This window comes from Artibeus jamaicensis, unplaced genomic scaffold (genome assembly GCF_021234435.1).
Source record: "Artibeus jamaicensis isolate MK-2021 breed Jamaican fruit bat unplaced genomic scaffold, CSHL_Jam_final contig_793, whole genome shotgun sequence".
Classification (NCBI taxonomy): domain Eukaryota; kingdom Metazoa; phylum Chordata; class Mammalia; order Chiroptera; family Phyllostomidae; genus Artibeus; species Artibeus jamaicensis.
The window spans coordinates 8,281,319-8,305,745 of NW_026521975.1; the positions used below are offsets into that span (position 1 = coordinate 8,281,319).

Below are 24,427 nucleotides of genomic sequence, written 5' to 3' on the forward strand. Positions count from 1 at the left end.
GTCTGATTAGGAATCAGGCACTGGGAGAGACGGGGCCTGCAACCCCCAGTGACAAAATCAATCACCCTCCACATGAAGACAGGGGGCAGGGGCACAGAGGCCCTCTAGTCAGTGTTCAACAGTGTCGTTTAAGAAGCAAACTAAGACCTAAACCCTTCTGCCAACCTCCACCTGCCTTTCCATTCATAACACACTCACAAAACAACACAGCCTAAGAGGGAAATACTGCTACCAGAGGTTGGCAGACTCCTCCCAGAGAACCTGTGTCTGTTTCCAACCAGGCCCGCTGCACCCATCCCCACAGCCCACCACAAGTCAGCCCCCTAGTTCTACGCACCCCCTCCACCCCCACAGTGGCCTGGCCCTTGGACCCCACCCCCCAAGCACCACATTCTGCTCACTCACAGGTAGATTCCACATCTTCGGTTCACCCATCACCTCCACCCCAGAGGAATGATAAAGAACATTAGGCCCTGGATTTGTGTTTTCCTCACTTGCTGTGCAAACCTAAGTGAGGCTCTTGCCCTCTCTGAGTCTCAGCTTTGCATCTGTATACTGTGAAGAGGTTCTACCACACCTTCGGTCATGGCCAGATGTCCACAGGCACTTTCTAGCCCATGACTGCATTTGTCTGTCTCACATGGTGGGTTTTTAGTTTTAAATTAGTTACTTATATTTACTAATTGGAAGTGTGCACATGAAAATTCAGGTTTCCAACTCCTCTCGAACACCACTGAGCCCTGGCTACCCTAAGATGTCACACAGGGCATGGGACTCTTAGTTCCCCATGAAGCCTACAGGACCTCTCCACTCATTCACATGCGGCTGGGTATGTTTGAGCCCAGGCTCACCTCTGAACTGGGAACCCCATGATCATTCCCCCTGTGCCCTCCAGCTGGGAGAGTGGAGATCTGGAATGCTGTGTTGGGAACCGCCCTGCCTGGTTTCAGAAGCTGTAACTCCCCCATGGCTAAAGTTGAGTGAGCGACCTTCCGACCATACGCCACTAAGGAGACAAAGCTTATCTCCCTGCCAGGGGCGCTGCCTCTGCTCTTTTTTACTTCACCCTGCCTGGCCCCCAATGCTTGACTGGTTAGCCAATGATGGGTAAGATTCCTCAAGGAACAGATGACTTAAGACAGGCACGGTCATGAGGGGCCCTCAGGGAAAAACTTGAGGGGCTATAGAAAAAGGGGGTGATGGACCCTTGCCCCTCAGCTTTGACATAGCTTGAGTCCTCATTCTGTCTGCAAGAAGTCTCCTAATCTCTCAGCTGCCTTACTTCCCCTGCCTGACAAGCCTGAAACCTGAAACAATGCTGGAGGTGGGTGCGGCCCTGTGCTGGAAAGGGCAGGTTCCCCAGGGCAATCAGTCCTAAGAAAGAATGCATAAAATCCTGTGAAACCTGCTTTGCTAATACCCTGAATTTAAATAATAAGGGACCAAGCAGGAAGTGAGTTTGTTCCCTAAAGCTTTACGGTCCTTTAACTATCTGACCATGACTTAGAATAAGCCCTCAGAGTTCTTCGAATGTTATTTATTGTTTAATCATTTCTGCCTAACAATGATTGATGAGCTTTATTCCAATAAAAGCCTGTCAAGGGAAGGGTCAGGGCACTTTCCCTTTGAAAGAGTGGCCGAATTGTCCCTTTCCTCCACGGGACTCAGTAGTCCGTACACACTTCTCATTTCTCATCCACAATGTGGCGGTTCCCACAGGCCTGGGTCCGCATCAATGCTGCATGCTGCTCAGAGCCCCCAGTACTGTACGAAGGTTGTGTGCCATCCATGAGGGGGATGGGGCCAGCTGGGATGTATCTGGAGGAGGTGGCCCAGAGGGGAAGGGCCAGGCCCCTAGAGGAGGCTCACCTGGAGAAGAGTTAGCCTCGTGAGGCCCTGGTATATCTCTACAGCTGCTCTGGATGGTTCATGGGCCCATGGGTGTGTATGTGGTGGGCAGTGGGAGGCAAGGGGAGGGGGGAGGCACACTCCCAAGGCAAGAACCCACCAGGACCAGGGAGAATAAAAGAAAATCTCCCATAGGCTCTGCCCTGTACCCATCAACTAAAAAGCTGGATAATACATTTACATTAATGATAACATGATTATAATTTAAGATGATGATTATCATGCCAGCTGACCTAATGATCACGGGATAGAACACTCTGGAAAGAAAAATACATGCAAATCACCCACATGAGCAGTGTATGATGGCAGTTCTCACGCCCTGTGAGATACCTAAAGACACCTGCACCAGGTCCGCACACCCACAGGGGTCACTGGGGATCTCTCTGTTTCTAGGAGGCGATAAGGCAGGGGTAGGTCACCATGCTGGTACCTGTCCCTAGATCCTGCCCTTCTCCACCCTGCTCTCCACTGAGGAACTGACCTCCTCAGAATGTGTATCCAGGCTCCCACACCCTCCAACAGCAGCCTCTAAGAGGAGAGATCAGAGGATGGGAGAGAGGTTGGGGTGCTCATTTCCCACCCCCACTCACTTCACCACCTGGGCAGAGGTTTGGTGGTGGCTGTCTCCGCTCCCCCGTGGCCATAGCTCCTGCTGGGTGACCCTGCTGGGTTATAAGACCTGCCTCTCCCTGACCCCTGCAGGCCCAAGGTGCTAAGGGCTCCCCATCCACCCACCACTGCTACTCCAAGAGCTGGCCAACCCTCTGTAGATGCCCCAACCCTGCTCACACCTGTTCCAGGTCTTTTCATTAACTACGTCCCTAAGCCCAGTGTCCTGAGAAAGAAGCCCTTCTACCAAGAAGGGCTCCTGGTGGGCCTGGGTTCAAAATCCAGCCGAACGGCTATTTCTATACTGGGGCCTCTCACACAAACCACATGTTAGAGAGAAGCCTGCACTAAACTGCCTGCCTGCACGGTGCTTCTTCCATCTGTGCCAGCCCTTACAAAGGAGTTCCTGGAATCCTATTTCAACCAGTAGGACTGAGGCTTTCCTCATCCAATTAGAGCTGCACAGCAACATCCCCATCAGCATCTTTACCAAACTATACCATTCAAACCGTGAGTATTTGGAGTCCTCATTTGCATGAGGACACTCCATTCAAGAACCAGGGCAGGGACTTCTGCCTATATAAGGCAGCTCCCTTCCAGCTTGGGAAAACACTTTCCCTTTCCACCAAAGACTGGAGAACGAATTTTCTGGGCTGCCTCGCCAAATAGCGGCCTTGGCCCAGGGCTTCTTTACAGCATGGTGTTCCACAGCCCTGCCGTCTCCTAACCGGGCTGTAACACTATGGAGTTGTTTTCACAGCCGCAGTCATGTGGTATCACAACCGAACTGTTGGCACTGAATAATGCTCCTTCTTCACCGCATCCCAAACTGGGGACTCCTGGGCATTGCCCAAGGAGTTCAATGCCCAAACTGGGCCATTGGTTGACACCCATGAGGGACTCCGGTTTCCTTCCTGCTGGGACTCTGACAGTCACAGCCCCATGTGGACCTCACAGGACTCAAGGCCAATGACTGATTCAGTGTACACAAAGCAACAAGAATGGACCTTAAAAATAGAACACTAAATGGAAAAGGTAAGAACCAGAACAAGATAGTGAGTCCAACACTGTTAGCGTGAAACAGTCAGAGCACCAAGGGAGTCTCGGCCTGTTGGCCAAGATGGCAGCAGAGACAGGTTCTTACCTTACGTCACTGGATAGGGCCCAAGCACGTGTGGAAAGCTAGAAAGGTGAACAGAGAGGGCCCTGAGCATGCCAAAAGCTAGAAAGGTAATTGGAATTGGATAGGAAAAAAGCTTTCCCTCCCTATCCCTATAAGAACTGCAGGCTTGAGCAGGAAGACTGAGCTGGTCTCTGAGACAGCAGCCCGCCACTGCCCCAGGCTGTGGGGCACCTGAATAAAACCTTTCCTTTTGCACCAGCACCTGGCTCACAATTTTAGTTTTTGTGGATGCAGGCAGCCAAACCTCCATTTTGTCTGGTTACAACACCACTCATGTTAATTAAAAATGTACACACCCAAGGTAAAAAAAAAATACCACTTGCAAAACAGGCAATTAAACAGATCCACACAGACCAGAATTGCATATCTCCCTGTAGCAGGGAAAGGAATGGCTTTGGAGCAGAGATAGTAGAATAAACTGACGGATAAAATAGGAGCAGTATAGAAGCAGTATAAGAGCAGTACCTGGCAGAGATGAAGATGATAGTGTGTTATTATTTAAGGAGAGTAGCTAACCCAACCCTTAGCTCCTGAGGTCCAGCTGAGAAATCCCATACTGTACCCCTGTCAGAAACCCCAGCAGTCTGGGAGGGGTGGATGTTGTTCCTGCATACAGCTGAGGCGGGGAAGGGACACATCCAGCCAATCCAGAGACTTCATCTGTTGCTTTGCTGCAATTGGCTGAGGGGTGGAACTGAAACCACACCTAACTAATGAGACTCAGCACTGGGATTGCTCCCACAAAAGACTTGCAGAAGGCACGCCAAGCTCCTCCAAGCTCCTCCGAAAGGCCTGGCAGTCTCCTTTAGAGACCTACCTAGGTCTCTAAAATCACTGAGCCACTTGGGACGATGTAGGGGCCAGACTGCCAGAGAGACCATATGCTGGTCCGCTCCTTTTGGTCACTGCCCTGGGCATGCGCATGAGCCTGTTACAGAAAACAACTCAGCCGCTTTTGGGTGTACGCAGTGGAAGTACGCTCGGACCCAGAGGAGCCAGTTTCCAAATTCTGGGCCTTGAACAATGGGAAAGCAGTTATTTTTATAGAGGGGGGTGGAATAGAGCAGGGGGAGACCTGTCCTTCAGACCAAAGCAGGAAACAATCTACAGAAGCAGAAAGCAGAGCGTTTCATTATCTCTGGTATGTAGTCTATAAGCTAGAAGAAACAAGGCAAATCACTGGGCTGTTAAACACCTGGGCCGTAAAAACAGTCCCCTAATTGCTGTGCTATATTTCTAAAATAACGAGTCATTCCCTACGCACTGAGCTATATTTTAAAATAGCTATCAATTTCCCCCAACAAGCCCACTTAGGAGCCCTTCTCTGTGAGGAGGCAGGTATACCCAAGTCCCCAACTGATGCCATGTAGAGATTAAAAAAAAAAAAAAAAAGAGCCTGGCCTAGCCTTGCCTAAATTCCTGGGCAAATTACATGACTATTGCTGTTTCAGCCTCCAAGTGTCAGGGTCGTTAGTTATGTAGTGATGTGTAACCTGAACCACTGGGATCTAAATCAGCGATTAAAAGCAGATAATCCAGAGGCAGGACACTTCTATAGGACAAAGGCCCACCTCCTCAGCGCACAGGAAAGCAAGGAGAGAAGCTGCTCTACATTAGAACAGGCCTGGGATGCAACCACCAATGCAGGTGGGATTCCTGATGAGACCCAGCATGAGGACTCAGCTGCGAGAGATGCTGGGGCCAAATGAGAGGCTCCAAGGATGGACTGAGGATCACAGGATGGCAAGGAACAGCCGATACTGTGGGAGGTGTGATGCTTGGCAAACATGGCATTTGTAAAAGATGAGTATTTTAAATATCATCATGTCTATAATACACTCTAACATACTTCAGCATGAAAATAGCCAAGGGCAATCTATGTGAAAATGTTAACAACTGTGAAATCCAGGTGACGGGTGTCTGGGTGTCCTTTCTGGTCTTCTCTATTTTGGTGTGCCAACTCTCCACATGAAGAGCCACAAGGACAGTCAGTGTTTACGTGGGAATGAAAGGTGGGGAGCCACCAACATAGAGTCTAGGGGCACATCCAGCCCTGTACAGAGAGTCTTTGACTCCCAAGCTGAAGACCCAGAGTGGGCTTAAGGCAAGGGCAAGCTGAGGTCATAGTCTGAGTTGTCACAGTTTGGTCTTCGTTGATCAGACCCTGCTGTGGGTGGAGACAGTGGAGTTTCTAATGCAGCCTGGGGTTAGGTTCTTCGGCCATAACTCAACCGTGGACAAGACAGGACAGTGGAGGGGGAACAACACGCTCAGTAAGGGCTTATTTCCAGGGAGCACCTGCAGAGAGGTGGTTGAGTGGGGACGCACTGACTCTCCCACGCCCCCCGACAGCACAGGACATGTGAAGGTGGGCGGGGTTAGGGAGGGAAGTCTGTGTCGGGTGCGCCAGCATGCTGCTCAGACACCGGCTCCCTTGGCTCGCCCTGACTGCAAGCTCCTCTCTCTGCCCCCCTCACTGCTGCCCCCCTCCAAAAATAAAACGCAAACACATCCCTACAGTAAGGCAACATCACCCCCTTTGAAAAATTAACCTTGTACCCATCCAGAGCAGGCCCCAGATGAAAACACTCTGGGCTTGCAACGCCACCCTGATGCTCCTCAGACGACCCCCGGGGACACAAATTCACCACCAGTACCACAGTTACCTAAAGCGGGGTCTGGCCTTACACGCCTTTGAATCACACGGTAGAGAAATTCTTTCTTTTTCCAGTTCTCAGATACTTCGGACACTGACAAGAATAGGCTTCCCAGAGCTAGCCAATAAAAAATCACTGGAACTTCAGATAAATACTGCATAATTGTGTAGTGTAAGTATGTCTTGTACAATACTTGGGACATACTTATTCATCATTGATCTGAAATTCCAATTTAACTGGCATCCTGTGTTTTTACCACACAACCCTAGATAAGAACAGTATGAGGTTGGTGATGGTATGGTTGAAAACTTTTTATATATTTGCAGGGAATCTCTTTTTTAAACAAGACACTGAGACATCAAAACACTTGGGCTTCCAAACAGCTGGAGATGATGGAGGGAAATAAACATACAAGACACTTGTTGACATACCAAACACGGGAGTAATCAGGACCACCTGGCCTGCCCGCTGGCCCCTCCGAAGGCAGCACCCCAGCTCCTCCCCGCAGCCTGCCCTGCACAGCTGCCCTGCCCCGAGCCCAGCCAGAGAGCCGGACCATCTATTCACAGACCGTGTTCGGGGCGACCCATATTGCACTTCTGAAATTAGCTGCTGACATTACAACATGACAATGTTATTGTTTTAACATTTAAAATCAGAACATTTTACACTAAAGCTGGATTCCCAACTTCTCTGGGAAAATCAGAAGGTCAGGCCTGAGAGCAGAGCAGTCCACATCCACTCTCCACGGCCACACTGGGCTCACTGCTGCCCCTCAATCCCAGTCCCTTCTGGGCCCTGGACTCTTCTTGTCCACACCCAAAGGAGACAGGCCCGGAGGACGTGGAAGTTCCAGCACCCTCCTGCCCAAGGTCACCTGAACGGCCAGGTTTCCTGGGTTAGGACCTGTCTCTTCTCTAAGTGATGGACACTGAGAATTTTGCCCCTTTCCAAGGAGCCTGTGTCTACCCAGGTGGCCTGGTAGGTAGGTCTCAGCATGTCAGTCACAGAGGAATCCAGTGGCAGACCCCCCGCCATACAAGACACACAACTGAAGGAGGGAATACAGGAGTTACACACTGTCTCAGCCTGGGACCCCCAAAGCAGAGGCTGAGCTGGGTTTCTGAGCTTGTGGTTTACTGGGGAGAACTCTTAGGAGAAGGAAAAAGGGGAGCAGGATGGAGGAAAGAACAAAGCTGGGCAAAGACGCGGCCTCAGCTGGAGCCTGGCGTGAGCCTGATCCCATGGGGAGTCCCGCAGTGTGACCAGCGTCCCAGGGCTCATCCCGCCCACAGAGACATCGGTCAGTCAGTGACCGCAAACCAAGGTAGGGAGAAGGGAAAATGATCTCCCAGGCATGGGGGTGGTGAAGGGGGGGTTGCACAGGCAACTACTGTGGACCCAAGGTAAGCATCTGGACAAGGGCTATTAGCAGCCCAAACCTGGGGCAGTTGGGGGAGGAGTGCCTCTTCAGGGGAGGGGGAATTGGGGAGGGGGGACCAGACGGGGCACAGGCAGTGGCCGCAGCATCTGTCACACAGACACACAGACACACACACACACACCCCTGGGCAGAAGCTGGTAAGTAGTTTCTAGCTTGGTTCTAGAAACTACTCGTGCTCACCCCAGTGTCAGAGAGGTAAGGAAGTAATTTACTAAAACAGTGTCCGCACACTCATGCCTTTAGTAGCATTACTCACAATAGTCAAGAGGTGAGAGTAACCCAGTGTCCACGGACAGAGGAGTAGACAGACGAAATGTGGTCTACCCATACAAAGGAATATTAATTCTCAGCCTTAATAAGGAGAGGAATTCTGACACATGCTAACCATGAATGAATGAATGAACCAGGAGGACATCATGCTCAGTGAAATAAGCCAGACACAACAGGACACATACTGTGATTCCACTCATATTAGGTCCCTAGAGTAGTCAGATTCATAGAGACAGAAAGTAGAAGGGGGGATGCCAGGGGGCTGGGGAGAGGGGAATGGGGAGGTAGTGTGTGATGGGTATGGAGTTTCAGTTTTGCAAGAAAAAAGTCTGCAAGATGAAAAAGTTCTGGAGATGGATGGAGGTGACGGATCCACAAACTGTGAATGTACTTAATGCCACTGAACTGGACAGTTAAAAACAGTTCAATTGGTCAATTTTGTGTTAATATATATTATACCATAACAAAAAACAATAACAACACATGTACTGTGGAGCCAAAAGCAACTAATCAGAGCAGAGACAGGAAAGGAAAAAACTGCACTGAAGACCCGACAGGAAGTACGAGCTGCTCTGAGACCTCCCCTTAGTAGTAAGCTTCCTGGTCACCAGGACCAAGAGGGAAATTAGAGGATAACTCGGTGCTCCTTGTCTAATAAGAGGAAGTCATCTAGTTCACTGGGAAAAATAAACATGTTTTTGGCACAAAATATTGTAGGAATTTTAACTGTTAAGTTCATATTTATAACAATCACTTCCTCAGTGCTGACATGATGCCAGACACTGGACTGCAACTTTCCAGGATGTTTAATTTATTCCACCATAGTCTACAGATAAGGACGCTCAGGCCCAGACAGGGTGAATGATCTTCCCCAGGTTACATCACCAATAAAAGGTGGTGCAATGATTTGAACCCAGGTCTATCTGGCCAAGGGAATATATATGGCCAGAGACCTTCAGTTTGTAGATATTAATCGGGCACCTGCTACCTGACAGCCCCTATTATAGGTACTTGGGATGTGGCAGTAAACAAGACCGACAAAGGTCCTACCCTCATGTGCCCAGCGTTCTGGTGGAACAAAGAGACAAGGAACAAATATATGAGATAATGTTGGCATTGTGAGAGAGAAGGAGGGGGCACTCCTCTGGCAAGAGTGGTCAGTGCAGGTCTCACTAGGAGGCAACACCTCGGCTGAGGCTGGCCTGGAAAGATGCGGTGCCGCACAAAGACCCGGGGAATGGAATCCCAGGCAGCAGTCACGGCACGTGCAAAGGCACGCAGGGAACAAAGGAGAGTGGGAGTGAGGCAAGATAGAGGAAAGTCAGGGAAAAATCCCTACAAGCGGAAGGAGGAAGTGGGAGCAGGTGTCTCCCCAGAGCCCCCACCTGTGAGCATGATCAAAGGGTAGCAGTTTAGGGCAGGAAACCCTTGTGGTGGTCACAGAAGTCAACAACGATGAGGACTGGCCGAAAGCAGAGCCATCCAAAATGGAAGAAAAATCAGTCAGAGAAAGATCCAAAGCTTATGTCATTGTTACCATGAAAACTAGCACCACAAGAACAAGGACGGCCAAGGGGGATGAACACCAAGATACCTCCGGAAAAGACCGTGTTAGGAACAAGGCCCCTCCCAACCGGGAGGCAGAGACAGAATTTGGTACCACAAAATTCAGAAACTGGAAACATGAAATCACAAGAACTAACTGACCACACAGCAACTCACTGGCGAGTTCACCTGCATCCATTCGAACACACACTTTCACTTCCTTCACAGGGTGCCATGTCCCGCCTTCTCTCTGCTACCTACCTTATTTTCTGGACCATAACATGCACCTAGGTTTTAAGAGGAAAATAGAAAAACATTTTTTGAAGCAAAAAAATGTGGTAAAATATTTAGTAACATAATATTTCACCAATGTAAATTTGAAGAGAACTCAACAGCAGCATTAACAACCATTATTCTTCCCAAATTTGGGGGGTGGGGGATGTGCGGGGGGACGTGCATCTTATAGTCCAAAAAATACAGTAAATAAAACTTGCTTTTGCTCTCACTCAGACTCACTCGGACTTACTTGTTCTTGAAGTCTTCCCTGCACAAATCAAGAAAGGTCCCAGACCCAGACCGGCAGGGCAGGGCCAGGCCAGCCTCCAGCACAGAACCAGTCTGGTGACAGGAGGAAGTAAGGTAAGTAGCAAAAGGAGGAAAAGTAGGTGAAGGATGTGAAAACCAAGAAAGGAGAGAGGCTGGAAAGAGGCCAGGCATCCATACCCGGTGCCCCAGGGACTCCACAGAACATCCAGTACATTTAGTGGGCGCTGTTCCTGCAGCGTGGCGGGGGCTACCACACAGATACTAGAAACTCAGTAAGGAACCTTTCAAGAAGTACGAGGAAGACCCCAGTTACATAAAGTACAAAAGCAAATTAAACCTAAACATCATTATTTAGGGAATGCAAATGTAGGTGGGCAGAACAGAAAGCCAAGCCAAGCAGTCACATGAGAGACCAGTGGAGGGCACCTCGCGGAGGGAGGGAAGGACACTGTGGGGTGGCGCAGGCCTCATGCACCAGGTACTGGCCGTTCGATGGTCTGCTCAACTGCATGCCCTTCTGTAGTTTTTGTATGTGATTTCTCATAATAAGAGAGACTCTTCAAAGAAAAAAAGCCAACTGTAGTAATCTACGAAGGAAACAAAGGGCAGAGAAGGTTTTAACACAAGCAATGGGGAGGAAGGGAGGGAAGTACAAAATAGTCACAAATTCTCGGAAGAAAAGGTGATCTCACCTATAAGAGGTGAAGGGAGGGGGGGCGGAAAGAGAGGAAAGAAGGGGAAGGGCCTAGCTAAAGAACAATGATATAAATGAGCCATGGACGCGAACATGGTGGGGACCAACCGTGGTGGGGAGGGGCAGAGCAAGGGAAGCAACGGAAAATGGAGACATATGTACTAGAATGACAAAAAATGAGTAAGTAAAAAACAATCTAATGAACAAAATAAAGAACAAAATAGAACCACAGGCAGGGACACCGGAACAGACTGACAGTGACTAGAGGCGGGGAGAGGGGACAATGGTGGAAAGAAGGGGAAGGGACTAGTCAAAGAGCCTGTATGAAGGACCCGCGGACATGGGGACAATATTTGGGGACTTGACTGTGGGACTGGGGCATGGGATGGGCAAAGGAGGGTAGAGGGGGAAAAACTGGGACAACTGTAATAGAATAACAAAAAAAAAGAAATATTTCTGATAAAAAGCATTTTTCAAATTTAATTTATAGGATAATGAAGCTTGAAGATTTAACAACAAAAAAAGGCACGGTACAGGGTAGAGGGTTTGGGAAGGGGCCTGGGTCCTTTCAGGACTGAGAGCCAGAGCAGGTCGGGCCGGGGGAGAGAAGGTAAGGGGGAAGCAGGCACACGTGGGGTTGCCTGAGATCTCCAAGGGTGGGGGAGGAGCTAGGTCCGGAGCACAGGGGAACCCTGGGCCTCTAGCAAACACTGGGTAAAAAGTGCTGAGGAGCAGAGGGACCCCAGGCAGAAGGCAGAGAGGGTGCCAGAAGACTGAGTCCTCATATGCTCATTGGCCCCTGTGGACCTTCAACAAGTGAGCTCATAAAACCACTAGGGAAAACCACTCTTCAAATAGAATAGTCAGGTTTTTCCCCTTAATAAAAAGCTCCTTAAATCCTGGGGGAGAGCCGACCCTTCATATATAATCACCAATCACATTACCAACATAAGCAAGTGAGAAATTACAAAGATGAATGCCCATGACTTATAACCAACTTTTGAGAAAAGAAAATGTTGCTTCTGGCACCAGGAGGGAGCTGATATTTTCCTCCCCCACAAGTCACGACTCTGGACAGAAGAAACATCACTCCTAGGGCGGAGTGATGAGAAACAGCCCTGCAGGCAGCCAAGGCTGAGCTCACCGCTTTCCCCACCTGGCTTCCCCATGCCCTCCACCCAGCCCCAGATGGATGGAGTCACACCCTTGGCCTCTTCCTCTCTCTGTGAGATCCCAAGGCACCCTCCATCCAGCTTGCCCACGGTCCTGCCAATGGGAACTTGTCATCTGATCTCCCACCTCTACTCAGAACCTTAAACGGATCCCTATTATCTCTGGTCCCTTTAAGAACCTGAGAAAACCCATAGATAATGCACCCCCTTCCACCAAAAAAAAGAGAGGAAAACACAAACAGAGCATGGTAGGGGGGACCTGGGGTGCTTTCTAACCACCCAACATATATTTACTCTCCTTCTAAGAACAGCGCCTAGATTTCATTCTAGGGTTGACACCCACTCCGTTGTCACTCCATTCAGTGCTTCTCGTTCCTCTCGCAACAATGTCTAACTCAGGGATGGACAATGAGCCAATCTGAGTCCCTGAGAACCAATTCAAGTGAGACATTGGGCAAACGGCTTCTCTTTCCCACAGTATTAGACATGAGATGATTTATTATTAAGAATCCCTGAAGCCATCTTGTCATCAGGTAGTCTGGAGCAAACTCAAAAAAAAAAAAAAACCATCAAGAAAAGTCAATAGGCAGAGAAAAGAGAAACAGAGTCATAGTAATAGCTGCTGAGCAACTGGATCCAGCCATGGCTGAAGCTAATAAAAAAGCTAAACTTTGCAATGACATAAACCCATTTTGCTTAAGCTAACTTGGACCAGGTTGTCTGTTACTTGCAGTCAAGCATCTTAACAGATATATGAGCATATACCAAAAATAGTTGTGTATCATTTTACGGGTCTCACAGATTCCCTGAAACTTATGAATCCCTGGTTGAAGATCCTGGGCCCAAGGACAAAGTGAAAACTCTAAGAGTGGCATTCGAAATCCTTCACCATCCAGACCACAACAATCTTTCCTAACCCATTTCCCTCTGTTGCATTCCACATACCCAATTCCACCTAAACTGGAAGACAAGTGCCCAACCCCTCATCTCTGCCCATACCATTATCCCAAATCAGGTTGCCCTCCATTCTGAGTCTCTGTATACCCAAATCCCAATCCCTACTTTAAGGCCAAGCCCCGAGCTTGGGTAAATGTATGAATGGATGAGTGGATGTGATGGATGCGATGGGTGGATGTGAGGGGTGGGTAGGGGGATGTGATGGATATGATTGACAGATGAACAGATGGGCGGGTAGGTGGACGGTAGATGTGATGGGTGCGTAAGTGGATGGTCAATGAGCAGGTAGCAGATGGAGGACAGACAGATGAGAAGATAGATCAACAGAGGGACAAGAGAATTGGTATGTGGATGGCCAGTTGACAGACAGAGAGATGGATGAGTGAGCAGACGGGTGGTGGTGGATCATGGGTAAGTGGGTAAATGAATGGATGGCAGATGGAGGACGGATGGCTGGGAAAATGGATCAATGGATGGACAAGAAATCAGTGTGTGGATAAATGTATGATGGACAGATGGGTGGGTGGAAAGATAGCTGAGGAGATGAAAGATAGCATGAATGGCAAGGTAGGCTAACTGGTGGGTACTATCAGCATGGGGACGAATGGCTGAGGAATGGCTGGGAACTGGCAGGTAATGGGTCAGCAGACAAGAGGATGCATGAATGGCTGCTCATGGGTACATAGGTAGGCCAGGAGGTGGGTGAGTACAGGCAGGAAAGTTGTCTTGATGCTCAGTCAGTGCTCTTCCAAGCCCCACTCTTCCCTCCCCTGGAAAAACCCAGAGCAAGGCCAATGGCTCTCCCATAGACCAGCCTCTCAGACAAGTCTTGCACCATGGTGAATGGCATAAAAAGCACAGACCCTAGAGACAGACTGGCCTATGTTCACAGGCCAGCTGAGCCGCCTCCCACTGTCTGGCTACAGACCAGAGACTCTACCTTAGAGCTCTCTGAGACTCATTCTCCCATCTGTTAAGTGAGAAGCATCATGGTCTCCTCACAGGATGCCATGTGATTAAATTAAAAACAATCACAGAGGCTAGCCCAAGACATGGCACAAAAAAGCTCACAAGAATTCCTATCCTATTTAAAAAAAAAATGTTCCAGAGCCTAGAAAAATAAAGGTGCCAGCTCCTCTCATTTTATGAGACTAAGAAAACCCTGATATCAAGAGCAGACATGGACTACAAGAAGAGAGATGTACAGGCCTGTATCACTTAGGAATCTAGTTGCCAAGTCATAAAGAAATGGTCAGAAAACCGAATCCAGCAGCATATTACAGGGATAGTAATACATTGTGCCCAAGTAGGGCTACCTCAAGAATGCAAGGACAGTTCAATACTAAAACATGAATGCAATCCATTAAAGAAAAATTCTACATGATCATCTCACTAGATGCTGGGAAAAAGTATTCAATAAAATTCAACATTTTTGCACAGGCTGGTGTGGCTCAGTGGATTGAGTGCTGGCCTGCAAACCAAAGGGTCACCAGTTCGATTCCCAGTCAGGGCACATACGTGGGTTGCGGGCCAGGTCTCCTGCTAGGGGCATGCGAGGGGCAACCACAAATCAATGATTCTATCCCTTTCTCCCTCCCTACCTCTCTCTCTTAAAAAATAAGTAAATAAAATCTTTTTTTTTTAAACACAACATTTTATGACTAAAAACTCTGAGAAAAGTAAGCTTCTGGCAAGAGGACCATCCTATGGGAGTGACCCCTCCCTAGAAGACACTAAGAATGGGTTCACCTGGCTCCACTTCCAGAAAATAAACTGGTCTTTAGGGGTTTAAATGCCTCCCTGCAGGAACACAAAGGTGGGATTTTAGGTACTACATCAGGCCAGTGGGAGATAAACTTTGGGGTTCACCCTTCCTCCAGAGCCTTCCAAACATTAGCTAGGCCCCTTTCATTCCTTTTCAGCCCATGAAGTTGAGTTCAGGGGTCCAGTAAGGAGTCCCTGTATGCTGAGAACCCCAGCAGAGACCGAATTGCTCCAGGGAGGTGAGTGGAGTTCTTAAGAAGGGGCTGGACCAGGTTCATACCGTCTCTGGCCTCAACCAGATATTCTCTTGCTTTCTTTTCTCCTCTTTTTGATACAAGAGGTTTTTTTTTCCCCCAAAAAAAAGCCAAAAGACTGAGTCCTTTCTATAAGAGATGTGAATACTTGTGAGTATATGTGTATAAGTTTGAGAGTATGAATGCATCTGTGTACATGTGAAATGTAATTGTACGTGCATGGGTTTGCAGTGGGTATATGCATGCAAGGTGTGTTTAAGTGTGTATGAGTATGTGCACGAGGTGTGAGTGTGGGTATAACTATGTGTGCAATCGTGAGCATGTGTATATACGTGAACTACAAGTATGTAAGTAGGTGTGTGAATGTGAGGTGTGTTTAAGGGTGTGCAAGCATGTATGAGTTTGTATAGACAGTGTGAGAGTGTAAGAATGTAAGTTTGTGTGTGCTCACACACATGATGGGCCTGGCAGATCCTTGTCCCTTCTCTATCCCCAGCCAGTGGGTCACTGCTCCCCAGTGCCCCTGACCATTCTCCTCTCTCTGGGACACACTGCCACCTTGGTTCTTCCATGCCTTGCTTCCTGCTCTCCAGACATGTCCTTGTACCCACCTCATTCACAGATCCATCAGAGTCCATCCAGACTCCTACACCACTTCTACCATCAGACCTCAGTGCAGAGAGTCCTGGGGGTTCCTGCAGCTCCTTGGACAGACACATCCCATCAGCTGCATGCCAAAGAGCCCACCTCCTCCCCTCTAGCCACAGGATAGTCATTAGGGGCTGGGGCGGGCATGCTCCATCCTAGGAGCTGACAGCTTGCACTGCCCGCCTCCCAGTCTCCTCGATTGGATTGCAACTCCAACACAAGGATCCTGCTCTCATGCTCAGCCTTGAACCAGGGGCTGGCTTGTGTGGATACTCAAGAATGCTTTTGATAGGTGGGTGGACTAATTAACTAATTTATGTGGCCCCAGCACAGGGCTGACACAAAACACGGAATGAGTTATAAATGTGAGTGCCACCAACACCCATCCCAAAAGAGCCTTCATAGCTGGAGAAAACTTGCCTGAACTCACCTGGCAAGTCAGTGGCTAAGCTGGGAGTTTTCCCTGGTTACAACCACTGTGCATATGTGATAAGGGAATTCAAGAGTTAAAGGTTTTAGCTTCAGTCGTAGTTGATAGGCTTAAGTGACTAATGCATGTGGAAAGCTGTTCCTCTAGAACTGGAATGCATGACCACATGACTCCAAGAGAACAAGCAATTCAACCTTTGTGCCCCAGAGTGTCTGCAAGCAAGATGGTGAAGACAGTATCTGAGCCATTCTTTTCCAGGAAGGGATAAAGATAAATAATTGTTGATCAACAGATAAAGAAGTACTAGGAAAATGAGAACTGCAACTCTTATTCAATTAACCTTTTACATAAACCCCTTACCTACCCTTCTATTCAATTAGCTTTTTCTATACCCCTCACATACCCTTTCTTTTCCTTATACAGCTTGAAAGATGTTGAGAAGATTTTAAGGTTACATAACCTGCAAGTCTCTTCAGATCCCTGGTCATCTGCCTATAGCACCCATAAAATTTCAATCCTTGTCTCTACTTTTGGTTCTGGTAGTGACAGACAGCATGCATTCCTTTTCCAGTTTCACAACCACCCTTATGCCTCATTTCCTGTGTCCTTTTAGCTTCACTAGACCTGAGATTCTAGATAAAGGAGGGTGGGGTGAAATAGAGTCAGGCAGAAGGACACTGAAGACACACAGAGAGAAAGAGAGAAGTGGACAAAAAGCCAAGCAGACAGGGCCAGAAAGAAAACAGACGGGCAGGGCTGAAACCAGCAAAGCTCAGCTCCCTCAGCCACTGAGGCATCTGGAAAGAGGCGTCGGCCAGAGAAACTCTTCGGTTCCCTCAGGTCTTTGCCATGCCACTGCCCCAATTTATTTGCACGGACCCAAAATTAAGGAATTTTTCAGGGCTGCCGACGAGGCAGCCAGTGTGCAGCAAATGCCAGGGTCTGGCCCAGGCCGTAGCACAACCATCAGGCCCCCCACGGCCATCAGCAGCCACTGCCAGAGCAGAAATGGATAGCAAGGATCCAGCTCTGGACTCCCTGAGGTCAAGGTTCAAATTTTAACCCAGTTCTTCCCTTAGGCTGCTGGGTAGCTCAGAGCATGTGACCCCCTGAGCAGTCATGCTTTTTGTCTACATCTGGGCCCTATCACAGTAGCCATTTGGCAACATTGGGAGGACTCAAGGAGATGATGTAAAGACCCAGGATCACAGACGGCCAACAACAGGCAACACATGTTCAATAGAAATAAATAATTACCGGCCCCAGCTACTCTAACTTCTTCACATTCCTCAAGTCTGCCAATTCCTTTGTCCCCTCTGTCAGGCACATCCTTCTGACCCTTAGCAAACTCCTATTCGACTCTTAATACCCAGCTCAATATCCCCTCTTCTGGGAAGCCTCTCCTCAGTGTTCATGGCTCCCTCTTTTGACCTCCTTGCATGCTGTACAGAGTCCCTGAAACTTCGGAGTTCACAGAAAAGGAAAAAATCCTTGGCTGGTGTGGCTCAGTGGACTGAGTGAGCCCTGGCCTGTGCACTGAAAGGTTGTTGGTTCAATTCCCAGTCAGGGCACATGCCTGGGCTACAGGCCAGGTCTGCCTCCAACAGATATATCTCTCACACATGACATTTCTCTCCCTTTCTCCTCCTTTCCCCTCTCTCTAAAAATAAATAAATAAAACCCTTGGGAAGGAGGAAAGGAAGGCATGGAGGGAGGGAGGAAGGGAGGGAAGGAAGAAGGGAAGGAGGGAGGGAGGGAAGGAGGGAGGAAAGGACAAAAACAAGAGGTTTAGAGCAAACCCTCAGAGAATAACTAATTCTGCCCACATCCTCACCACTAGCAGTAGAAGTAGTTCGGTTGGAGGTCAGCACCCCATAACCCTTACCCCTCTTTCCAACTCCCTCTTTTAACATAAGCCACGCAGATGGTAAAGAGCTGCTGTTACTCATACTAGAGCATCCTCACATTCTCTTATGATGGGTCCACCGTGTGAGACAGGGACAGGGAAATGTGTAGAGGCCACTTATCTGGAGCATGCCATAGATGCTGTAGGGATCTCTGCCCACTTCTCCTGGTAAGAGAAACCCAATTTTCCTATGGGAGACACCCTCTCCCACCCTCAGGCTACATGGACTGCTAGATGGCCAATGACTGGTCAAGGATAGTCACATAACTCAGTCACACCAACCGGTGCTGAAGCTTCTGAGCTCAAAGCACTGAGCCTGCAGCTGCTGGGTGACCGACCACCTGACTGTCACAAGGCAGAGCCTGCCTAAGACATGCATCATGGAGACACAGCCCAAATGGCATCTTCAGAGGCCCTGGATGCAGCCAAGTTTGAAGCTAGTCTCTTGTATATTTTAATTCCATGACTTGTTTGCTTAAGTTGTACTTTCTGTCCCTTGCAACCAAAATAATCCTTACAACCATGAAAGAAAACAATAACAGCAACTGTGTTGTATCTCTTGCTGACTATGACTGGACTCCAAGAAGTCTGAGTTTCTGAAGTTACTAAACTTTCTCCCAACAGCCTGCTTCACTGAATGCCCATTCTCAGAGAATGTCTAGAGACATGCCCCTAACTCCACACCTATATGATGACTTGGTGACCCTGCCCCTGGCCACAGCTGATTAGCCCAGGGTGGGTATTAAGCTGGGCTGATCAAGGCTCTTCTCCAGGACTTTGACCTGGAAATCAAAGGGAACAGACCATTTATAGAAGAAACTGAACCAGGACACATCCAAGTTGAGGATGGGCACATTTTAATCATTTTGAGAGAATCAACCAGAGAAAAGTGCAGACAAAGAAAGATGGGTATGAGGGGAGACCAAAAAAAAAATGGCCCAAATGAAAGAACAGATCAAAGCTCCAGAAAAAATAAAACTAAGTGACAAAGAGATAGCCAACCTATCAGATGCAAAGTTCAAAACACTGGTGATCAGGATGCTCACAGAATTGGTTGAATATGGTTTCAAATGGTTAGCTGAAAAAATGAAAACTATGCTAAGCAAAATAAAGGAAAATGTATAGGGAACCAAGAGTGATGGAAGGAAACCGGGACTCAAATCAACGCTTTGGACCAGAAGGAAGAAAGAAACATTCAAGCAGGACAGAATGAAGAAACAAGAATTCAAAAAATGAGGAGAGGCTTAGGAACCTCTGGGACAACTTTAAACATTCCAATATCCAAATTATAGGGGTACCAGATGAAGAAGAGGAAGAGCAACAAGTGGAAAACTTATCTGAACAAATAATAAAGGAGAACTTCCCCATTCTGGCAAAGGAAATAGACTTCCAGGAAGTCCAGGAAGCTCAGAGAGTCCCAAAGAAGTTGGAGCCAAGGAGGAACACACCAAGGCAAATCATAATTATACCCAAGATGAAAAATAAGGAGAGAATCTTAGAAACAGCAAGAGAAAAGGAGAAAGTTACCTACAAAGGAGTTCCCATAAAACTGTCAGCTGATTTCTCAAAAGAGGCCTTATAGACTAGAAGGGGCTGGAAAGAAGTATTCCAAGTCATGAAAGGCAAGGACCTACATCCAAGATTGCTCTATCCAGCAAAGCTTTCATTTAGAATGGAACGGCAGATAAAGTGCTTCTCAGATAAGGTCAAGTTAAATGAGTTCATCATCACCAACCCCTTGTTATATGAAATGATAAAGGGACTTATCTAAAAAAAGATGATCAAATCTATGAACAGTAAAATGACAATAAGCTCATAGTTATTAACAACTGCACCTAAAACAAACTAAGCAAACAATTAGAACAGGAACAGAATCAGAAATGGAAATCAGATGGAGGGTTATCAGTGGGGGATGGGGGGGAGAAAGATGGGTATGAGGAGCCCCTAGCTACAGCATTCCCTAGAGGTAGCAGTCACTTGTCCTTTCCTGACAATGTAGGAGAATCACGGTGATGGATGGAGCCCGGGTCACTCATGGGTGACCATGCTGTATGCTGAGGAAGGGCTTCTCCATCCACCCCATGCACGGAAAGCCACAGTCACTCCAAGGGCACTTGAGTCAAGCACATCTGGCCTTGGGATCATGGTGGGCATTTCAGGGACAGACAGCTAATGTCACCACAACTTTCCCATTCCCAGCAGTACATTAAATGAGTTTCTTGCTCTCATGAAAGAGAAAGATTGGACACATAGTTCAAGAAAACAAGTAGGGAGGGAGAGGGTGCAGTAAGAGGACCACAGCAAACTTCCCTCACACCACATCCCGTAGCTAATTAAGGACCTGCAGCCAACCAGCCATTACTGTGAGTGTTATTGGTATTACCCATTAAAAGCAATATTAATGACCTCTGCTCGCCTGGGCCCAGCAATTTACAGTTTATAAGGCACTTTCCCATCTGACCAGGTTTAGATACCCACCTCATCCAAGCTTTAGACCACAGGTGTCAAACACAAGGCCCGTGGGGTGAATCTGGCCCTCCACTTTGTTTTATCTGGCTGGGCACCTTGTTTCTACCTGGCGGCAGAGCCAAGCTCCTTGTCCCTAGTTAAGGAGTATTTATACAGCCCTAAAATTTCATTCAGCGCTTTGAAGGCAACTGCGAGACTGATGTGGCCCTCAGTGAAAATGAGTTTGACACCCATGCCCTAGACCCAGCCTCACCTTGCCGGCCCCCCACTGGCCTCTACTTCAGAGCTGAAGCCCTGTGGCTAAGGCACTACGCCTTTCCCCAGCACAGCCCCCCGGCTTCAGGACACCCCAGGCTACGCTGCCTTCATCCTCCCAAGCTCTGCACAGCCGGCACAAAGAGTGCAGAGCTGGGGAGCACAGTGGGCAGCCCTGGCCTCTACAGGAGAGCAAGCACCAGCCTACTGCCTAAGAATCAGGGATTTCATTTGCAAGAACACATCCTAGCTGGAGGGGCTGCAGCCTCTTCTCACAGCCCTGCCCAGTGAGAAACAAGCCAAGGAGGGCCCAGAAAGCAGGAGGGTTCCACGAAGATGTGAAGTGTGTGATAACCAGCCAGAGGGGCCTTCCCAAGTGGGGCTGGAGATAACCATGTATGGTGAGGGAAGGTCTCAGGCAAGACCCCCATGGTGAGGAAGGACCCTCCGTACACTGTTTTAACCTGTCAGAAGCACAGAAAACTGTCAGCGCCATGAACATCTCCCTGCCACTTACCAACCTTCTTTTTAACAAAGAGAGGACAGGACTCACTGGCTCAGACTGAGGACGGGAACAAAAGACAACAAGAACTTGGTCCTGCTTTGTAACTATCTTTATTTTCATGGGTGTTATTGATTGCTGATTTCTATCTATAGTTATGAAAGAACATCTTGTTTAAAAACAAATGTAAATAAAACAGGGGAGGCATTTTCAAAGATATACTCGGTATAATGTAAAAGCATGGGAGGCAAGACACTAGATGGGATTATGCTAATCATCACTTTACGAGAAAATGCCAACACCCAACTGGATCCTTCCTCAAGAAAGAACCGCAAGGCACCCATGGGACCTGCCTGTATCAGCCATGTAATCAGACAACAGCAGACAGCGGTCCTGGGGTGTTCATGATCAGAGAAGGTGGCGTAATTCATCTGCTATGAAGATACACAGAGGAGCAGATAGGAAACGCTGAGATTCTAGGCCCGTCCCAACTACCAGGAGGACCAGGCTAGCTGACAAAGTGATGGGCAGTGGGAGAGAGACAGAGAGTGAACGAGTGCCAGGCGTGAAAGATGGTGCAGTGCGGTGTGCCTCTGAGGGGCTGGCATGTATAAAGACCTCCCGCTTCCTGAGCTGGCCCTGATCCTCAGTCCCCATCCTGTCTCCACACAGCCCCCACTTGGCCTGTCCAGCGCATTCCCAAACAGCCTACACTTTCCTGCTCAGAGTTCTTCTCTGTCTATCGCGCCAACTACAGGCCGCAGACTCAGGGTGTTGGGGATGTATTCTCAGGGATCCCAAGAGTTGTCTACCAAGAAACGTTTTAATGCTGTGCTTTCATTGTGAGGAGACTCTAAGAAGAACAGAATTTTCTGGATCGCCAAAAGCTCATTTAATGACCAAATGCATGGCCAAAAATGTAGGGCCAAGATGGGGAACTGAGGCTGAGGAAGAAAAAACTTGGGGAGGCTTCAAGAACCGGTGTGCCCCTTTCTCTGCAGCTTTATTTACAACAGCCGAGGTATGGAAGCAGCCATAAAAAAAAGAATGAAATTTTGCCATGTGCAACAACGTGGATAGACCTAGTGAGTGAAATAAGTCAGACGGGGAAAGACAAGTGCCATATGATGTCACTTACGTGTGGAATCTAAAAAACAAAATAAACAAAGAACAGAAACAAACTCACAGATACAGAGAACATTTTGATGGCGGTCAAGTGGGAGGACTGGAGGTGAAAACGGTAAAAGGATTAAGAAGTACAGATTCACAGTTAAAGAACAACCAGGGGGATGTACAGTGATATTACTGTACAATATCATCATACAAAAATATTGGCAACAGTCAATAATATTGTAATAATATGTATGGTGCCAAGTGGGTACTAGGGTTATCAAAATGATCATTTCCTAAGTTACAGAAATGTCTAATCACTGTGTTGCACACCTGAAACCAATATAATGCCATATATCGACTGTCATTAAATAGTTATTTTTAAAAAATAAAAGAGCCCAGGGCTGGCTCCGATGCAGATGAAGGCATCTCAGAGATCAGAACAGAGAGAAGAGCAGTGAGCAAACAGGACAGCCTGACACTAAAGAGAACCCAGCTAACACGTACTAACTGAGCACCACAGACCTGCTGAAGCCCACACTCGGGGGTTTCCACACATGCTTCGGTCTTCACACCAACACTACTCCGTGGGCACTACCAACCACCAGGTCCCTTTCGCAGATCGAGAGGTTGAGGTCAAGAGAAAAAGCTCATTATCCAGGGCCATGGGACTCAGGCCAAGTAGACAAAACAGAGAAGAGCCCCCCACACATCGGGCTGGGCCCTCACCCCACCGTCACTCCATGCTTCACAGCCCTCTTCCCACGTTTCAGGCCATTCCCAGGCACAAAATGACAGCGGAGCCAGCAAGGATACCCCCAATTCATAGAACAGAAAACTGAGGACTTAAGAGGTGAGGTGGCCTAAAGCCAGCGGGGTCTACCTGAAGGCAAAGGCCTCCTACGCTCCGAAACAGCCATCCCACTCCCCAGGCCCGGCCCCCTCCCCACCCTGGCGGCCAGGCAGAGCTCCCAGGGGCCCGGCCCCAGCCCGGCAGGCAGGCAGGCAGGCAGCACCACTTCCTCATCAGTGCTGCGGCTCGGGCGAGGTCACTCTGGCCTACAATACTCCACTTAAAGCCAGGCTCCCCACCCTCAAGGAAGGAAATAACCTTTCCCCAAACCAGTACTTTCTCTGCAACAATCTCCATATATGAGAAGGCAGAGGCATTTTTGCAGTGTTTCCAAATTCCCATAACCGTGAGGACAATGAAGTAAAATGACGCATGGCTTGACCCAAGAGGGGCCCTGGGAGGGGACCAGCCCAGAGGAGATGAGTTAGTGGTATGTCTGTGCCAGTGGGACCTGTAATCAAAGGGCAGTCTGCCTGGGACAGCATCTGGAGGTGGACAGACCTGGCTCCCTCTTCGGTCCCTCCTCCCACCTCCCCTTCGCCCCACGTCTCCAGAAGAAGCCAGCTTTTCTCCTGTCCCTGTGCCTCCCTCACCCCTCTACTCTCACATGACAGTGCCAATAACACCTCTTCCAGGAAGCGTTCCCTGCTGACCACCGCCAGGTCTGGCTGAATGCTTCCACCATCCAGGGCCTCTGCGCTCTTCTCCAGGACAGCCCTGACCAAAGAGCATTTCATAATTACCTGTTTGAGTCCCTGCGGCCCTCAGGATGGCCATGGGAGGGACCATGGGCTGGCCCGCACTACAGGCTACTGCTAGAGCTGTGTGAGAGAGAACCCAAGGTCACTTGTCCCTGGCCTGGGTGCCATGGCAGCCACTAACCAGGACCCCAACTCCACAAGCCTTCCCTGGCTGCTCCCAGTAAGACCTGGCGAGGGCTGCTAACCCTCTGGGAGGAAGGCCACAACCGCACAACTGCCCATTACCCCATAAGGCCTGGATGTAGACCCCACCTTGCTCTCCCTTGGAGCTTGAAAATCTCATTCAGACTTCACCACTCCAGGAGTTGAATCCTCATCACACCCAGAATAAAATCAAAACACTGGACTAGGCCCATGCCCTGCCCACCCTCCTTTCTCACAGGGGTCCAGTCCTCCAGCTGCTTCCAGTCATTTGCACTTGTTCTGCCCTCTGCCTGAACGTCCCACTGCACCCAGGACCTGCCGGCCTTCTCCGACACTGTCCCTAAAA

General features: G+C 48.7%; 1 protein-coding gene across 2 annotated transcripts in view; it reads right to left on the reverse strand.

Moving 5' to 3' along the window:
* The window catches only part of FBLN2 (fibulin 2), a 104,302-nt gene that overhangs the window by 73,388 nt on the left and 6,487 nt on the right, over nt 1–24,427 (reverse strand). The window lies entirely within an intron of this gene.